The sequence below is a fragment of the Salvelinus alpinus genome, chromosome 37, assembly GCF_045679555.1.
Source record: "Salvelinus alpinus chromosome 37, SLU_Salpinus.1, whole genome shotgun sequence".
NCBI classification, from domain to species: Eukaryota; Metazoa; Chordata; class Actinopteri; order Salmoniformes; family Salmonidae; genus Salvelinus; species Salvelinus alpinus.
The window spans coordinates 14369425-14390323 of record NC_092122.1 but is presented as its reverse complement, the minus strand read 5'-3'; the positions used below and the strand labels follow the sequence as shown (position 1 = coordinate 14390323).

At 43.7% G+C, this 20899-nt stretch overlaps 1 protein-coding gene across 3 annotated transcripts in view; it reads right to left on the bottom strand.

Annotated features, from left to right (window-relative positions):
* The window catches only part of LOC139566023 (synaptotagmin-1-like), a 203621-nt gene that overhangs the window by 120651 nt on the left and 62071 nt on the right, over positions 1-20899 (bottom strand). For all 3 annotated transcript variants that reach the window (XM_071386834.1, XM_071386831.1, XM_071386833.1), the window contains exon 2: positions 15595-15645. The gene's annotated coding sequence lies outside the window, so the exon portion shown is untranslated. The remainder of the gene's footprint in view (positions 1-15594; positions 15646-20899) is intronic.

Sequence of the window (20899 nt, the reverse complement as noted above, 5' to 3'; positions counted from 1 at the left end):
ATAATTATGTGGTGTGGCCTTGGCACCTCCAGGCCCATCCTCCAACCCCCTCTGTGGTCACTCTACGCTGGCGGGGAGCACCGTGGAGATGATTAGCAACTGTTACCCAGCATACCTCTAGGCTACGCAGAAGGCGGTCCCTGTACGATTGGAGCTCGACCAGGCTCATCATCTGTCCCCAGCAAGTCCACTCTACCACACTAACACTGATGAGTGAGGCACCTTCCCTGGTCGGCACTTTAAGACCGACTCTATTGTGATGCGCCAACGGAGTCTACGTCGGTATTCATGTTGTGGACCTCTGACTTCCCACAGCTAATACTATAAGGCCGTTGTTAAGTTGTCTGTTTTGGCGGGCTTTGTGTGCAACACACAAGCATATTACCCTGGTTCTGTTAGTTGACAGAGAGGTAGGTATATAGGACATATAGAGTTGAAGTCAGAAGTTTACATACACTTAGGTTGGAGTCATTAAAACTCATTTTTCAACCACTCCACAAATGTCTTGTTAACAAAGTATAGTTTTTGCAAGTCAGTTAGGACATCTACTTTGTGCATGACAAAAGCAATTTTTCCAACAATTGTTAACAGACAGATTATTTCACTTATAATTGTCACGTCCTGACCATAGAGAGCCCTTATTTTCTATGGTAGAGTAGGTCAGGGTGTGACTGGGGGTTAGTCTAGTTTATTATTCCTATGTGGGGTTCTAGTTTTGTTTTTCTATGTTGGTGATTGGTATGATTCCCAATTAGAGGCAGCTGGTAATCGTTGTCTCTAATTGGGGATCATATTTAAGTAGCATTTTTTCCACCTGTGGTTTATGGGATATTGTTTTGAGTTAGTGCACGTAGCACCTCTGTAGTCACGGTTCGTTGTTAGTTTATTGTTTATTGTTTAGTTTTGCTAAGTTTCACTTTCTAATAAATTATGTGGAACTCAACATCCGCTGCACCTTGGTCCGATAATTATTCCAGCGAACGTGACAATAATTCACTGTGTCAAAATTCCAGTGGGTCAGAAGTTTACATACACTAAATTGACTGTACCTTTACACAGCTTGGAAAATTCATGTCATGTCAAATGATGTCATGGCTTTAGAAGCTTCTGATAGGCTAATTGACATCATTTGAGTGAATTGGCGGTGTCTGGCGGTGTACCTGTGTATTTCAAGGCCTACCTTCAAACTCAGTGCCTCTTTGCTTGACATCATGGGAAAATCTAAAGAAATCAGCCAAGACCTCAGAAAAAAAATTGTAGACCTCCACAAGTCTAGTTCATCCTTGGTAGCAATTTCCAAATGCCTGAAAGTACCACGTTCATCTGAACAAACAATAGTACGCAAGTATAAAACCCATAGGACCAAGCAGCCGTCATACCGCTCAGGAAGGAGAGGCGTTCTGTCTCCTAGAGATGAACGTCCTTTGGTGCGAAAAGTGCAAATCCATCCCAGAACAACAGCAAAGGACCTTGTGAAGATGCTGGAGGAAACAGGTACAAAATTATCTATATCCACAGTAAAATGAGTCCTATATCGACATAACCTGAAAGGCCGCTCAGCAAGGAAGAAGCCACTGCTTCAAAACCGCCATAAAAAAGCCAGACTACGTTTTTCAACTGCACATGGGGACAATGATCGTACTTTTTGGAGAAATGTCCTCTGGTCTGATAATACAAAATAGAACTGTTTGGTCATAATGACCATCGTTGTGTTTGGAGGAAAAAGGGGGACGCTTGCAAGCCGAAGAACACCATCCCAACCGAGAAGCATGGGGGTGGCAGCATCATGTTGTGGAGGTGCCTTGCTGCAGGAGGGCCTGGTGCACTTCACGTCTCTAGGTCCAGCTTAATCAGCCCTGTCCAGAGACAGGACCTGCTAGAGCACCGATGACCATGATGGAGGTTGACAGGTGTCGTGTCTGATATGCGAGTGCCATAGGAGTGGAAAGAGAGTGAGAGAAAGAGGGAGAGAGAGAGAGAGAAAGAGCAGTACGCCTAGTTGACAGAGGGCCATTTGAGCGTGGGCTCCTCCATCTTTTCCAAGGATGGCTGATTCCTATTTCTTCCTCTCCCCCCACTACTGTAGCCAATGCTCTCTGGGTTATCCAAGGTAAAGTGATTGTTATTCTCTCACAGGCCAGAGGCTTTCTTACAGTACCCAGGCTGCCATGGTGGAGCTCTAGGAGAGATGGATGTCACTGAGAGAGAGGGGAAGACAAAAGCAGGCAGAAAGAAGGGGGGGAGAGAAAATTCCCTCAGTCGTGATTGCTTCGCACAAAACTTCCTCGGCCTGCACAGACATTTGTTGTGAAACACAACTTTGAAATGCCTGGGCTTGAAGTCTGAGACAGAGATGACCAACTCTCTCTCTCTCATAATCATGTCCCTTTTATGTAAACTATGTAAATGATGTGCTATTATGAGTAAGGCTCCTTTAACAATTCTTTTCCCCCAAGTTATCTTTACTGGTCATTATCCATGGGTGTGGAGAGAAAACGTCTCGGCTCGCTAGTCCAATTTCACAGTAAATTCTGTACACTAGTGAAGGAAATCTGAGCAGGCATTAACCGTAATGGAATTCAACGATAACACCTAATGCATAATGTGTCAAACGCTTTCCACGTTCAATTTGTTGGAGATCACATTGGACTACCGGTGGAAAATCATTGAGGCCTCTCAGAACAAATTCATGGACCGTCGTATCTGGGCAAAGAGTCCACGTGTGTTTGGGGGGTAATTTAACTTGTATTGGTCTGCATTGATCTTCCGGAGGAGAATGGGTTGTTTTATAGAGTCAAGACAGACACTCTCTGACCCAATCGGGTTTTGGAAGGATGTGTCTTCGATTGGGCTGATTTCTCTGGTGGTGTTTTCATTCGAAGGCAGGAACATAGCCACACAGGTGTGGTCAGGAATACAATGTTTTGACTTCTCAAGGTTTTGTGCTCTCTAGAGTAACGTATGTTCACCATGGAGCTGTAATCTCAAAGCTTTTTTACAACAAACCTTCCACATGTGACTAACTAACCACAGTACGCACAGGGTATGTGTGTGTGTGTGCGTGCGTGTGTGTCTGTGTGTGTTTGTCTGTTTGTGTGTGTGTGTGCACCTGGGTTCGCATGTGTGTGTGTTTGCCTGCTCTCTCAGCCAAACTAAACTGATGGGAAATCATCTAGAAGGACGCAATTAACTCTTTCCTGAGTGTTGGCAGTGGGGAGCAGAGCAGCAGGTCCGTAATGAACAGCTGAGACGGACAGTGAGGAGAGTCTGCTGCTGCTGTTGTGTGCCGGCCATCCCCCACTCATTAAACCTCCTGGGAGTGTGCACTGTGAACTGCATGTGAGTGGTCCACTGGAGGATCCACTGCACTCCCCTCCACAGGGCAGTGGCAGAACAGCTGCCTGTGTGCATCACTGGAACAAATCTGAAGCTGTGTACATACTGTGTGTAGGCTGTGCATGTGTATTTGCATATGTGTGAAGGACAGGCAATTCAAATGGGAACAGCAGGGGTCTCCATGGCAGCAGTTGGGGAGGAGCCAATGGCACCTGGGGAATGCAGAGTGTGTATGGTAGTTTAGTATCTGGCCCCTGATTAGAGAATAGAGACCGCTGTGACGGTTAAATCATACATCAGGGTGACAGATGCATCGCATAAAGATCTGTCATCCATGGATGATTTGCATATCTGGATGACTACCTGAGTGAACCTTTTCCCTGTTATAGAAGAGAACAGAAGGAAACAGGGGAACCTACGTGCAGAGGGGAGACGTCTCATGAGTCTTGTTTTTAGCGCTATTTGACCTACATTCATTTTGAGATGAACACCATTGAATACAGTACCAACACAAGCCTGAGTTATTGATGACATCTACAGCTTGAACCATAACCAATTATGCAAGCCCTTACATGTCGGAGTAACAGGGTGATGCAACCTGGCTTCATCAAGGCTGTATTAATAGCAGATGCATAGCATGATGAGATGGTGGCCACATGAGAATACACACAGATCCAGTCTTTTGTTACAGCTCCATCTTCTGTTGATTATCTAGAGCCACTTACTTCCATATCCCTCCATTTAAGTCTACAGGTCTCCATTTTGACTGTAATAGCAGCTGTGATTATGTTACATGGCAAGAGAGAAACCAGGACACAGTGGAGTCAAGCTGTCACCCACTTCCAGCACCACTCCGGCAGGACACAAGGGGTTTTTGTGCTTATCTTTGCTGTTACTCTGTGAGAAGCCCTTTACAGCTTGTTAAGAGCCTGACTAAGCTTCCAAGCCCCTGTGACAGAGTACTTGGAGGCCCACCCTCGCCTTTGTAAACTGTGCTGAATCTTTGGTTTTGTATAACTCATAAAACTCACTCTAAACTTTGTTACTGCCATTTGACACAATACATTGTGTATATTTATCCAAGATGGCTGCTAAACCATGTATAATGAAACCTCACTCTAAATGGTTTCAACCCATTCCAATTCCACAGGCTGCCCACTGTCATCAGCCTTGCTTATTGTGTCAGACAGTCAGCCATTACATTCGGGCTGACTCGGATCTACTCTCCTCTACATTCTGTGGTGCTCAGTGTGTGTTGTGTCCATCTGCCCCGCGTCTCTGAGGAGAGAGGCAGATACACAGGGGGGGAGGATGATGAGGTAATGCCAACCGTATGGTAATCATATACCCAGCCGTCAGCAAAACTGACGACACTAAGAGGAGCTGACATTTCAATGTGCTACATCTCACTCTTCAGTGAGCGGAGGGTGACATGGGGGTTATGCTAGCTCCCAACACATTTTTAGAACACATTCTAAAAATGGCTTATATGCCTATGTCTGTCTTGTTGTGCAAGATTTATCAAAAAACAACCCCAAAAGCTGATAGAGCTCAACGATGCATGCTCATCTTTCACAATTCTCAGATCTACTGGAGACAGAATGATTTTCCATCCTTGGGAGAACTACTCTGTCTTCCTTTAGTCTCCTCGTCTTTAAAGTCTAGGGTGCTGTACTTATTCTCGGAGGTGTGAAAGCCGTGACGTGGTTATGAGAAATAACAGCACATTCTGGGGAAGCTCTGTGGTTTCTTAGCGACTCTACTGCAAACCTATTCTCTATGCAATGCTATTAGACATTCAATACTCACCTAATACAGCGTGAACGAGCGAATGACATCAACGAGGAGCAAAGTGTGATAAACTAGGTAGAAAATAAAAAACAAAACCAGTACAGGATGTAACAGAGTATATTTAAGCAATAAGGCCTGAGGGGGGTGTGGTATATGGCCAATATACCATGGCTAAGGGCTGTTCTTTAAGTACGACGCAACGCAGAGTGCCTGGATACAGCCCTTTGCCGTGGTATATTGGCCACATACCACAAACCCCCAAGGTGCCTTATTGCTATTATAAACTGATTCCCAACGTAATTAGAACAGTAAAAAGTACTTGTTTTTCATACCCGTGGTATATGGCTTTCAGCCAATCAGCATTCAGGGCTCCAATCACCCAGTTTATAACAACAGTTTTCACTCACCCTCTGAGATTATGGATAATCCTAATTACAAGCAATCGGAAGCTCAAATCTGCCACCTCTTCTTATGTTTGCCATCAGAGAGCACAAGTCCGACATAAAGAGGAAGGCCATAGTGAAGTACGAAGACAGAAAGGGTTGCCAATGACCTCCATTTTGCACTACAGTATGTCACCTGTTTAGTTGCAGTAGCATGTGGCATCCAGTTACCAAAATAGCATGTAGGTTACACTCCTACAGTACGCAGTCAATAAGATCCCAATGGACAAAGGGTGTATCCTTGTTGGGTCATTCTGAGAAGGCATGGAGTGGGGAGATTGAGTGGGGGCAATTCCAAGAAAGAAGGACAGCTCCAAGGAGTGAGGTGACAGACGCCTCGATCAACTCTGCATTGTGAACATTGACTCATTATTAGTGGTTCCACCGAACATGCAAAGGCATGTTTAAATGAATAACCAAGTGTCACGCCCTGACCTGAGATATCTCTGTTTTCTTTATATTTTGGTTAGGTCAGGTTGTGACTAGGGTGGGTACGTTAGTTTTTGTATCGTCTAGAGTTTTTTGTATGTCTAGGGGTTTTGTAGGTCTAGATGATTTGTATGTCTATGGTGGCCTGATATGGTTCCCAATCAGAGGCAGCTGTTTATCGTTGTCTCTGATTGGGGATCATATTTAGGTAGCCATTCTCCCTTTGGTGTTCGTGGGTTCTTGTCTTTTGTTGTTAGTTTGTTCAGTGTTCATTCTTATTTTATAAAGAATGTACGCATACCACGCTGCGCCTTGGTCCGATTCATACGACGAACGTGACACCAAGACAAGCTCTTACAAGCCCACAATGGTTTCCTTCACATCTGGCACCCACTGGGTTGGTAACTGTGCCATGTCCGACATCCTCGTGACCACCACTATTGTGACTCATTGGAGAGGAAAAGGGACGGCACCGTTGTGTCTTTGTGTGGAGGAGAGGCCGGGTGCCCTGACACAATGGCTGGCTACAAAACACCTCGCTGTGAGCACGGGCCTCAATAGGACATTCCCCTGAGAAATCACTTCTGTTTTTCATAACTTTTGACTCAGAGATCAGTGCAAAATTAACACTGTTTCTTCAGAGCTGAGTCATTTTTCAGTTCCTGAATCCTTTCATTAACAGAAAAGGATGCAATCTTTTCAGTTTACCCTCTCTTTCCCCTTAGCAGGTGTGCTGGGCTGGTTTCGGTTCCTTTCCTGCTCCACACACCTCTGCAGCGGGGAGGGGCAGAGATCCGCCCAGAAGTCGGGGGGAAGGCTGATAAAGCGACGCCGGCAGACGGCTCGCCAGTGTTTAAACACAACAAACAGACACCCAGAATTATGCTCCCATGTTCAATTTACAGCCCACTGTGAGCCAGCGCGGAATTAAATAAGCATCTGGGTGTTTTGGCGTCAGGCTGCTCTGCTGTCCGTGGGCTGAGGATTCTCTCTCCCTCTTCCTCTGTGAAGCAGGAGCTGGAGCAGAGCAATGATGCAGCCCCCAGTCTGTAGAGTCTGCAGGGACCTAGTCATTCAACTCACAATCATCAGACCTACTCCTCCTCTTCCTCTGTGAACAAGACTTCATTGGAGTTGAGACATTGTGTGATGGTGTGGTGCTGGTTTTTCACTGGCCTTTGCCATTCATATATGGATGGTAGTTATCGGAAGTTATACAACGGGCTGGTTGGTTAGAACCGCATTCCAGCTGGTGTCTATTCCACAAAATCTATTCCGCTAAATCTATGAGATTAAAATGTCTATTTACTCTGTTCCATCTGACTGCACAATCCACTGTCTCATCAGCCCAGCCAGGCAATTTATAAACTTGATCTCCACTATAAAAAGCATCTAGACATTATGTCACATTTCTTTTAGACTAACATTTTGTTTTCACCAAGGAGATTTGTATAAACCTTCCTGTCTGTCTCTCTTATATTTGCAACATTGTTTCAATATTCAAATTCGATCTCCAGCTGTTGCATAGTAATGAACATGTCTGGAGTTGGGGTGAGAGACAGGCAGGCAGCTTTTCTCAGCCAGTCGAAATCATGAATCAGCATCATTTTATGGATATATACACACAGAAATATCAATAGAAAACAGGTCAAACGAAATGAGGTGCAGCTAGTTTGCAGTCTTTCCAGCTTCAGTTTGAAGTGTTTGTGTTGCTGTGTTGTTGGCTAGATCCTCTGAACAACACTGTCCTGATGAGAGAGCACATTTTCTATGCCAGGTGAAATTGTGACTTATTAGCTCATTGTTATGGATGTATCCAAATAAATGTCACTAGAAAACAGCTTAAATAAATGCAAATGAAGCTACTTTGTTGTTATTCTGGCTGCACTGTTTGACGTGTCTGTAAGTTAGTCGTAGTTGGCTAGCTAGCAAGCAAGGGATAAGAACGTTCCCAGACAGTATGTCCCCAAACTTTCAGTTACTGGCCCAACGCTCTTAACCACTAGGCTACCTGTCGCCATAATGTTACTCTCCCACTAATCTCATTCCCAGACACCCCTGCCCAAATGCGCAAAGAGTCTGATATACCAAGGCGGCAAACTCTGCCTTCATTAGCCAATACAGAAAGACCGGGAGAAACTCCCAGCACATAGGCATTGGCTTAATTGGCTTAATCTACCAACCAATCATCTCCCACAACACCTTCCCCCTAATCCTCCCCTGTATGTGTGGTGGGCACATTGTTTACAGAGTCATGCCTCTCAGTTGTGTGATTTGCTCAAATTTAATGATGACAAATACTTTATTCTATAAAATCACAGCCATATAATTCTATGGTCACTCCCACTAAGGCAAACTTTGAATCATTGATGTCCCAGGCTTATATGAGCTGTGTGCAATAGCCTGGGGACAGCGCCGGATTAAGAAATCGTAGGCCGCAACCAACCATAGAAAGATAATCCATAGATGGCTCTTCCCGTTCAACTCAGGACTGGCAGCTATTGCTAGTGTACCCATGAGTTTAGCAGTCAAATTGCAACAGTAAGAGGTTATAAAACCCTTCTATGGATGATATGTCTATGGCTTGCATGCTGCCCAAACGGCAACCGTCCCAACTGTAGGCATACCGGTAACTGCCAAAATAAAGGAAACACATGAGTGAACAAGGGATACAAAGTATATTTTATGGTGTGGGGTGCATTTTCCTGGCATGGTTTAGGTCCACTTGTAGAATCTATGCCAAGGCGCATTGAAGCTGTTTTTTTATTATTAATCAGTTACCCAATTAAGGCAGGGCCCCCCAGTTACCCAGGGGGCCCCTACCTCCTCTCCCCCCATCTGATGATTAGCAGAGCGGCAGCAGAAGGCTGAGTCTTTCTGTGGTTGGCGGTTGCAGTGAAAAAATACTAAATATATACTACATATAATATATACAGTATATATTTTGTTAATAATATATATTTAAAAAATAAATAATAATTTGCTGCCTCTTGGCCCCACCACGGGCCTGGGCCCAGGAGTTTCAGGCCCGGTAAGCCCTTACAGTATATTAATCTCGCCCTGCCTGGAGATAAGTTTACTCTCCCACAAACTCATGTGACTGACAGCGCCCAAATGCATAATGTGTTCCTAAAAACACAAAAGTAGATTCAACCTTCATTCCGAGAGAATGGATATGGAGCTGTATCCCAAAGGAGCCCAAGAAAGCACATTAAACATAAAACATACAAATAATGTGGGAAAAAACACTAAAAGGACTACCTCTTAAAACCACTATGGACTCCATTAGCTTAGCAGGCTCTCACGGAGGCAGAGTGAGATTAAGATATGGAGGTTTATTGTGTGCATTGAGTTGCATATGAAATTGGCAACACACCGTCACACTGTTGAAAACCGATAGCTGTGTCAGAGGTTAAAAGCATTGTTTCACCGTCACCTACAGCAAGTTCTGATTAGCCATGTCGATTCATCCAAGAGTTGGACCCTGAGCTCTTTCCTGATTGCAAAGTCTGAAGTGGAAAAGGCATTATCGCTGTGATTGAGTCTGTTTAAATATTTCCCAGACAGATTGTTTGCTCAACACACAATTCAGCGTAATTAACCAAGCCATCAGCGCGTGTCGTTATGAGTCTAAAGTAGTTGCGCTGTGGTTGCTTAAATCAGGCCGTCCATTAGGAGTTCTCGTTTAAAGCCCCCTGCAGGCCGAGATTGAGGAAGTAAAATGTTTGTTTACTGGAACTTTGGACGAGACTTTGAAAGTACGGAGAAGTAAAAGCACACTCTCCTGAATCGTGACGATAATGAAAGAAAGGAGAGAGGGAATGAGGAAAGGAGGCAATTCCAAGATAGCAACCAGTATTTTGCCAGAATAAATCAATCTTGGACTCCAAACGGTGACATTTAGGCTCAATGGGCTGTTTTGACTGAGGACCTCTCTTCAGCTTGTTATCATCGCTATTGATTTCCTGGAGAAGAGGGAGAGAATGAATGGAGGAAGCCATTATTCCACACAGGAAGAGAGGGATAAGAAAGAGAAGAGAAGAAAGTCCCAGACAGACATTGTGTGTCTGACAGTGTTGTGGAGCTGCATAGTCTGTTTGTTCCCCCGTAGTGAATGTGGACCCACTTGTAGTCAGTGGGCCTAATCCTGGGGAGAAAACACCACAACACTCCCTGAAAAGTGTGGAAAGAGGGACTAAGGCTGCATATCCCCCTGCCACACACACACACACACAAATATGTCCCCATCCCAACAAATAGAGCTATTTCAAACTCCCTCCTAATGTGATCTATAACATTTTCAACAAACCAAATGTTACTTAGCATTAGTAGATCTACGGAGCTGCTTTGGGCACAACGAGGCATCCGGATGAATCACCGCTGGCTGATGTCAGAACAGTTTAAGAAACCTGCCCCAGATATTTTACATAGTTCTCACTTTGATCCCACTAATACATTCCTCACTCTGATCCCACTGATAGGATCCTCAGTGACATTTTTTCTCATCATAACGCTTCCACCGTACTTGAAAATATTTGCTTAATGCGAGGGACTGCTCTCTCTCTCCCTAGCTCTCATTCACTCTCTCTGCCTCTCCCTCTCTATGTCTCTTTTGCTAGCTCTTTCGCTCTCCTGCTGTTTTTGCCTAGGAGATTGAAGGTATCATGTGGGGGGTATCATGTGAAGGCGGTAGCTCTTTACCTACACTGAGTAATGGAGGTCAACGCAGAGGGCAGAGTCTATCAATACGACTTGACATGAGAGAGTTCAGCTATAAGCAAGACATGTGAGAGAAGACATGCTGTGACAGTGGTATCTGCAGGTGAATCATAACACAATTCCAATATCTGACATCCAGGGCAGAAAGTTTAGAGAATCCCACTGACCGTAGAACATTCAGCAGAAGACCTTGCGGTTGAGCACGAAGATGCCCTGATTTTACTGGCCACACCTTTGAAGTGAGTCTCTCCCGCTGAGGAAAGAGAAGCCTGCAGATCAAGAAATGCCCCTGGCTTAAAAAAGACCAGACACATGAAGCCTGCCCAGAAACATGAAAAGGAATCCATATTGGAGATGTGTTGGGTTCTCCTGTGAGAAGTTCAGCTTCAGACACTGAGAAAACTTTGGATGGTTCAGGGAGTTGCTTAAAACAACACAGCCTCTGAATCTGACATGGTTCCATTGGTCTTTGGGTACATAAATACCTGCAATGCAGTGGTCACCTGACCTCGGTTGGTAAAGGATATACTGTACTCCTCTGTAACAAGGCTAATGAGTCAAAAACATGTCCTGGACAGCTTAGACGATATTCTCAAGGAACACATTTTTCTCACGGGACATTTGCACGATTCATCTCTGCATTTGTCATATCTCCTCCAGCCGCATGGTGACCGCAATGTGTCCGAGACGCGTTGGCTCACAGAGGACACGGCGAACGCCATGGGAAGTGGAGCATTCTGGAAAATGCCAACCCCGCAGCTATTTTGAACACAGTGATGTTGCTTTTTCCCCATCAGCGTTGTCCTGAGCCTCACCGGAGGGTGGTTTCACTGCTCCCTGGATAAGGATCAAGAGGCTGTGCTGACAGAAACATGCCCACCAGCCCACTGGTTACTGAGCACGGTGTGCTAGCCAGAAGAAGAGGCCACACAGCCAACAGCATCCCAGCCCAACCCCCAGTGTAGTGCACACGTATCTGTAAAAAAACAGTACATTCAACATGCTGCTGCAAACGAAGGTGGATAGAAATACAAAATACATGGATGACAACTTAGGATGATGCAAGAAAGAAGGCGACGAGAAAAGCTAAATGGGCTGATCCTTCAGTGCTACTATGAAATAAAAGGCTTACTCCATTAGACCGCGTGTGGTTCCACAATCCTGTGTGCACCCCGACCAGGCCAGCGGAGATGCAGGCTTTAGCAGTGGTTAGATGTGATTGGTCAGTTCTCATTAAGCAGTGCAGTAGCACTCTGGGTCTAACTCCCTGACAGAGTAGGCTAAGGTCCACCAGGGCTAATGCCATACATGCCTTTCTCACTCGTCAGTCACTGACCTCAGTGTGTCCACCTCGTTGCGTGACCTTGCATCATTTAGACACTGCTTAATGCTGACAAGTGCCGTCGTTCACCATGCTTTGCATTTGCATTTCGTTCAGTCATCCATTTTGCTGAGGCAACGTAATGCTCCTTGGGATGAAGGTTGAGGAGAGAAGTTGACTTGGCAACCTACACCAAGATAAAGAACGACTGAAGAACTCGAATTGCCAAAGATAAACTGATCATCAATTGAACTGCTAATGTTCTACTCTGTTTGATAAAAAGGCCCTATTCTCAGTGAAACTGTATCCACGCAATACCTAATTTCAAAGCGAGCCCTCAATTTCCCTGCCATTTCCTCAAAGGGACAACATTAGGTATTAAATTACAGCCCCACAATGGCAACCTGGATACATCCACACTCTGTTATTAAAGAACAATCACAGAGTTTTTCATGGTGCAGAAACCGAGGACAAAGAAGGAGATGTGAATTGCGTTTGGTGTCTCCCCGGCCCTATCTGAGAAGCGGGACCCGGCGACTGATTAAACGAATTAGGGAGGAAATTAAATATTATAATGCCCCAGATTAAAAGAGGAACATGGAGCATAGCCTGTCCCGTTAGACAAGGGAACACAGGTGAATGCTAACCTTGTCTGCGGAGAAAGAAGAGCTCATTCTGGTTGCTGTAATACCCTGGCCAAAGAGGGAGAGAGAACTATGTCTAAAATGGGTCTGGTCTGAAAGCCTAATCTGAGAGACCTTAATGCACTCTGGAGGGGGAAGTAGTCAGTCTGGTTATAGACAGCTAGGGCGATGGATACACCCTGTAAAACATCCCCATAAAACCTCCTTACACCTCATCCTCACAACTCCTCATATCAATTACTACACTCTGTGAACCAACGTTTTTCTGTCGACTTAATAATTAAGCAGGCCCTGGGGAGTGTGGTATATGGCCAATATACCATGGCTAAGGGCTGTTCTAAAGCACGATGCAACGCGGAGTACCTGGATACAGTTCTTAGCCGTGATATATTGGCCATATACCACAAACCGCTGAGGTGCCTTACTGCTATTATAAACTGGTTACCAACGTAATAAGAGCAGTAAAAATGTCTATTTTGTCATACCTGTGGTATACGGTCTGACATACCACGGCTGTCAACCAGCATTCAGGGCTCGAACCACCCAGTTTATAATTGTCTCTAATCCCTGTGCTATATTCACACCAAAACAGTACTATGATGCTCAAGAGTGAATTCAAAGTTGTTCGTATCAATCTGTGTGAACGTGAATGTTTTCTGTTGCATGTCTATCTGCTTTGCATTAAATGAAGGGGCTCCATCTTGCAGCACTTATCTCCATCCCACTCACTTCTCTGTCTCTCCCTGGGAGATATGACTGACTGAGCACTGAGTGAATGAGATGGTTGTCAGTCTCTCCAAGCAGCTGGGAGCTGAGAGCAAGATGACATCCACCAGCAGATTGATGACTCTCAGTGAGCCGGTAAACTGTAAAGTTCATAACAAGTATCAGAGGAAAACCCAAAATCCTAACAAGTGTTCCCTGGTTCAACTCGTCACCTGGCTCAAACCCAATACTTCATGGCTTTGTTGCAAATCTGTGATTGTGACAATATCTTATACTTATACCATTTAGCATAATCTATGTGGGCGCAAGCTCTCTAAACTCTGTCATCCCAGTCTCCCACACTAATCAATGGAGAACACAAGTAGAGGCAGGTGATGGGAACCCTCATAGGGCTTCCCCCAGATAGAGGGTGAGATTGTCAGAATCAGGCCAGGATCAGTGTTGTGGAACAGGGCCAGGCTACTGCCCCAAAGCTCAAAGCCTATGGAAGGTGTTATGAGACACTGACACACTGACAGGATCGACCTTGGTGGTGTGAGAGCCTATTAACGTGCTACTGTCCTCCCATCAGATCTGGCCCATCTCCCACAACAATATGTCAGGTGTGGATATGCACTTAATGCCAGGAAACTGGCCGGATTATGTCCTGGATCTAAATGGATTAAGGGGTTGTGATTGTTGCCAGTACACCCCTGTCCCTGCCTCAAACGTGAGGAGGAGAAGTGGAGAAGAGGAGGGACTTACTTGGCAAAGAGTAAACACAAGGACGGTAGCAAGGAGACTTGTCTTACTATAATGACAGACCACCATGACAGGGTGGGATTATGTCCCGATCATAAAACATGGGTGGTGGTTATGCCTGCTAATAGGATGAGGCTGGGAGATCTGGCGATGGGGATCAGGGTGGTGGTGGGGGGGAGACAGCAGCAAAGAGCCTTGAAGACGCATTGGGACACACGCAGTTCATCAATCACAGGTGACAGCTGGGAAAGATGCAGGGAGCTCCATTCACCACAGGAGAGAACTGGGTACTCCATCATGTCAAATGAGGCAGCGTTAATTACTCGTCTCTGTACTGTAGCTGTCTGTCCTTCCAAACCAGCCACCAGCCACCAGCAAAAACGAGCAAACATACATACTCTACTGTTAAGACGAAGGGCCGTATGTGTCAAGCGACTCAGAATAAGAGTGCTTATCTCGGATCAGCTTCCCCTGTTCCTGTAATCATATTCATTGTGATCTAAAAGGAAAAACTGATCCTAAATCAGGACTTGTGGAGAGAAAAGTCATCATGTTTCACTGCCATCTATTGGTAATATGACACACACAACAGATCCCTTACAGAACATTCTCCTCTGGAGTGTGGCTCTATTCTATTGCCTCTCTAGTTCTTCTTGATCACAGATGACTCCACTCCATTGGATTAACATACAGTCCTCAGAGCCACTGACTTGGGGGCCATGTTGTAGCGTCGGTGGTGAATATTAGATTCTCCAGCCTAGAGATCTCATTAGAGCAGGCAGCAATACAATGTCTGCATCCCAAACGAGACCAGAGGACATCAGGCATTCTGGTTCCCTGGTCAATTCACTAACTTGATACGGTAAGTTGAGTGACAGTATGTGCGTCAGCTGCTTATTAAATGTTTCAATAAGATGTCCCATGGAGTAACTCACTGTGTGTGTACTGCTCAGGTGCTATAGGCTAAATGCATGTAGATACAGTAAGAGCATATAAGCCACATTTTGCATAAATCTCCCATTGACTTCAACTTGTGATTCACGCAAAAGGTCGAGCAACATGTGGTATTCCTAAATCGGGGAATTGCAGTGGGGACGGCAGAATTTAAATATAATAAAATAACAATAATTATGATTATTAAGAGTACAGATTATTGCATGCAACAATATATAAAGGCTTTTGAGAAAGATCATTTGAAAAATAATACTTTATTGAGTAGGCCTATATGTGTATTCATCTGTTCTCTTAAGTTTGATAAGAGAGATGAAAATCGAATGAATTTAAGGTTATTTGTTGATCTTAAAATCGAAATTGACAGAGTTGAAGGTTGTTTCATTAGATTTGGGATGGGATGGTGTTGCCAGAAATATATACCACTGCAAGCACAACACAATTTGTGAAATGTTATATGTTGAATCAAGGAAAAATGTCATCAGACACTTACAACGTCTTCAGTTGGTGTAGATTCCTTTTTGTTCTTCCTATGGCTGGTTCACTGCAAAAGAGACAGACAGTGGTATTAGATCTGGCATGCGTGTCCAAACACATTCAATATAAAGACAGAACTGCCTATGGCCATCCAAGAGAAAGAGATGAGGGTCAGGAGAGAGCAGCAGTCACAAAGAGGAGAGAGAGAATCATACTGTACAAGAGTGAAAGTAGGCCAAGGCAACATAAAACAAACACATGGTTCAGTGAACTCAAACATGACTATGAGTGTGTTTTCTCACAAAGGAAGAAGTCTCCCTCTTGTCTGAATAGGAGCTTCTGCTTCAAGTCTAAAACTCCACAGCGGGAAGTAGGTGAGCACGGTAAAACAGCAATGTGAACAGAAACTAGTCCAGAGAAGGACCATATTGACAGCAGACCAACCTAGACTCCCAGTAGCCCTCATAACTGTTTCCTTAATCTGAACATTTGATTCATTGTGTTTTGAATAACAGTTTTGCTATAGCCCAAATGCATGAGTTTTACATTGAGCCAATATGATACCCGTTAATTAAGATACTGGGGTACCAAGTCAGATCAGAAAAGGGAAGATGGCATTATTATTATCTGAATGACCAAATAAGGACCTGTGCATAGAAGTGCACACAAATTAAAAGTGAGAAAGAAGTAGGTTTGTACTCCAGAGAGGTTTGGTCATAGAAATGGATTCTGGTAATTAAGAAAAGCTTGATAGTTGGAGGTTGCTGAAGCCGACACACAAACCTACTGAGAGAAGCATTTTGACCTGTAGAGCAAGGATCATCACCTAGATTCAGCTGCGGGACGATTTTCTCTTGGATGGTCAAGGGGCCAGAACATAATAACTTGTAAATGGCCCGCAAGAAGCCCAAAACAGACATAATATGTTACTAGAACATAATAATTATAAACATTTCTTACATTTGAATAGATCCCATATTTGTGTTATGCATGGGAATACTTTGGAACAGATTTCCAAAATTCGAATCCCTTGGAGCTGATTTGCTGGTCAAATAAAATCGCCAGTTGGGGAATGCAGCTGTATATAGTATATATGGCATAGTATATATATATATAGTATATATGGCATAGTATATATATATCGTATATATGGCATAGGCTATTCATGCCTCTATTTTCAACCATAAACTATGATCATGGAAATGCACTGAATGTAAAATAAACCATCATCACTATTTCAATCTTTGTATTAAGGCTTCTAAACACATTCGAATGCAAATGTCTCTAAACTACAATATTTAAAAAGCGAACCAAGAAAACAAGCGCGATTTCATTGTTCTTACCACGGAACAGGGAAGGTTATCATTTTTTACCTAAATTATTGTCAGATTGTTGCCAATAAACGAACCACTAATTCGCTCAAATTGACTTTCTATTTGGTTAAATTACTGTACAGCACCAACCAACTTCCAATAAGAGATTGGCTCATTGCCAAGTCAATCAAAGATGCTTCCTTTACAGAACACGCTTATTCTGTCTCGAAAACGAAGGATATCTAATGTTAAGTATGTATAGTATTGTATAGTATTTTTATGTATATGCAATAATCGCTTCAACCATGAACAAAAGAACACCCATAGATCAAGCGGCAACACACAGCAACGTGGCCGACAAATAAGCACGTGTCCTTCAAAATGAATGGGCAAAATATATATTTCATTTTCTCACAATGTTGCTAGATTTTGTTTCAACTAACACATCAAAAGGATGAGTTACTCACCTACTAAATCCACGGATGTAACTGATAATCGAATCCAGCCATAAGATCCATAGACTAGTGCAGTGACTATGCCCACGTCTGGCAACAGACTGCCGAATAGTATTCAACCAATGATCAGATGTTTCTCTTTCTCCTTCTCTATGTGAATCGCGTAATTGCACAAGTCATATGGTAGCCTATATGGTATGACTCCTATTATTGTATCTTAATGAACGAAAGTCAGTTGTTTGTATATTTATAGAGGTAGCCCAGTAAAGGTAGCCGGTTCTGATTTGTTTACATCGTTTTCCGACAACTAGACTGTATGCTACCTATGTGAATTCAGCACCATGGACAGCAACATGGTGTTTCAAGACGTGAACAGCTACTTTGTCATGGAAATGCACTCCCATGTCATTAACTGGATTTAAATGTGGAGAAGAAATGAGATTACCACGTGTATATGTTGGGTATGTTGTGAAAAATAGAACGTATTTAGCTTTGTTTTACTGGCCTGTCAATCTGACAGACAGTGGAGGTGAAAAGATGGTGACTTGTAAGGATGCTGTCAAAAATGACGCCCTAGAACGGATCTTTTTAACATTGTCAGACTAAAGTTCCGCTCCCTACTCCTTCATATTACTATTGCATTATGCAAAAGGTACATTCATCATCATGCCCTAGATTCATCATGTGGCAGTTGCAAAAACAAGTTGCCCGTTTAGAAAAGTTGACACATTTCCATTTTAGTCATGTATTGCTTTTTTAAGAGTCTGTAAAATGTACATATTTAGGAGCTCTGAATATTATCAAGTGGCTTTTAAAGTCATTGTAGATGCACATGAATATGCATACACTGAGACAAGATAACTACCGTATAAAGGCTTTATAGAGCATCCATATATAAGCAACATCATACTTCATAATGGGTTATGTAATAGACAGCACTGATTTAAACAAAAACCTTCCCAGCATGATGTGTCACAGATCACTTGATCAAACAAGCTTGGCTCTGTGGAAGATCCAATTTGTGCCATGACTTGGCTGAGTCAACAATTCTGTTGAAAATAGAGTTGTAACTGTGCCACTGTGGTTCCGCTTGTACTCTCAAAATGCACCTTGCCCACGGCCTTCAACCAGAAGCTGTACAGTATATCACAACTATTAGCCAATAAATCCAGTTTAGCTTCTGTCAGACATTTAACTTATTTTACTGGGGTTGGTTTTAAATTGGATGTGGATTGATGAAAGACAAACAATGATCAGTGAATTGAAGAAAAGGTTGTTCAACCATAGAGATCCTCTTCATGCCAAAATGTATGACATCACTATTGACCTCATACTTGTTTCCATCTTTGTACTTTTTTCAAACTTGGCAACAGCACTAATGGCGCCCTGGTGTGATTGAATTGCCAAAGCCTGTACGTGATAGCAAACAACCTTTGTGATTAATTCGGGTTTTGTTTTTGGAAAGCATTGACGACAACGTACTTCCACTTAAGAGGCCCCTCTCCTCTCCATCCTGTTCCTGTGGAGGTGACATTTTCCTTTCACAGCCTAGTGATGATGCGCTCACATGACTCAAACTCCAGTGAGTGATAACTAAGAGCTGTGAATACACTCCTGATTCAGTAAGTGTTGGATAAAGCCAAAGATAGCTGAAGTGGCAGTATTGTAGCTTTTTACTGAAGGCATATTACTGGGTTTTACTTCACAATGTTGACGTAGAGGTGACCCTATTCATTTAGAAGTACTGACAGATTCGGAGCCATAAAATGGACAGATGGGAGGCTTTTTAAAATAACCTTTCTACCTCTTTGTCGTTTGGTTGTTTTTCACAAAATCCATTTTTCCTCCCTTAATGGCATGGTTGCAGCCAGAACATTATTCCATTTCACTCGGTTTAGCACTCAGTGCATCAAAATGGAACACTTTTATTTTGAAAAGTTGACTACAGCTACATATTCTTATAACAATACCACCCTCTTAGATACTAACATAAAATACATTTCATTATTTTCAAAACCTCACGCAGTCCTAAACATGTAAGTCACATCCATTTCCCATTTCAGGGTGGGTGCGAGTGATCTGTGCCAGAACAAAAGGACACAGAAATTGACATGGTGGTTTAATTTTCAGGAGGCAGATGGCAGACAATGAAGCACACACAAAGAAACTAAATGGATCCCAGCCACTCAACCAGGTTCAGATGATAACAACAACCAGGGCTGCCATGGATTACAGAGAAGAATAGAAAACAACCAGATGTCAATAAACAGATCTCTAAGCATTCACTCAGGCTCTATGGCACCACTCACGCTGCTCTGTCTCTCTGTGTTTCAAAGAGAAAATGCCCCCATGCATAAACCATGAGCATCATCCTCGTCGGTGAAGAAACACAATAACCCACCGACGGTGTGCCGCCTCACGGCCTTGGGAAGGAGTTTTTTGGGGGGGTTGTGGGTAATTCATGAGAGAATAATGATCCCAGGAACTCAGTACGGCCCTTTGTTGTTTAGGTTGATGATGCAGCCCAACAGGCCCCCGTGGACCCGGAGCAGAAGACCATTCTCCTCCACCTGAGGGAAAGAATTGGCATCCTTTACTGCGGGATTCCATTGGGCACAGCAAACACTTGATGAGAAACAGGCCTTGAGGGGTAACCATCCTGAAAGTTGTTTGTTACCTTTGGTAGAGGGTGTCAAGCGATTACATTCTGTGCTTCAATAGAAACGGAGCTCTTTGATCATCCGGGTGTGCAGAAGTTGAACTCGGTCGGTCATTGTGGCTGTGGTTGTTCTTAGGCTGACTAATGTCACCAGTGAAAGGCCATGTGTCTCATTACACCTTGTCACTGGTCATACTTCTGACATAGCTGGGGCTTATGGACAGAACTCTCCTCTAATTGGCTGTCCATGGTGTGTGGAAGAGTGTGGAAGGGTGGAAACATGACATCTAACAGGACAGAGACCTGGCACATCTCCAAGCTTCTTTTAAACCTCACTGACAGCACCTTCTCTTCAGACAGGGGTATCTAGGGGTGATTAACATTTGAAACAGATTCCAACAATCTCTGAAACCCCCTTAAGATTCACTTTGCTGAATATTTTTAAGTTTCTCCTCCTTAGAACTTCCTCAAGAACTGCCGCTTGAATGCTTATGTAGACTACCAAAGTGGAATTCCAGTTTCTCTCCAAAACAAAAATTAATACGTCTCTCTGTTTCCATGTAGATGAAGGAGAAAAAAGCATTTCTTGTTTTATGATTCTTTATGGCTGAGAATAAATAGCATAGGGGGTCCATTCTGCTCCAGGAGACTGAGATGTAAATAGCCATTAATTAGCCAATGATATTTGTGAGCGTCCCAGCAGGAGGGCTTTGAGCGTCGCCACCGCCGTTCCTCCACTAAAAATGTATTTCATGAGAGATTAGACAAATCATTCTCCGGCATAGGAGAAAATAAAGGGCTGGGAAATAAACATGAGGTTGCTCGCTCTCCCCCTTGGAGGCAGCCCATAGGTAGTTATCGTCCCAGAATAGAACTCAAATGCCCAGGGAGATC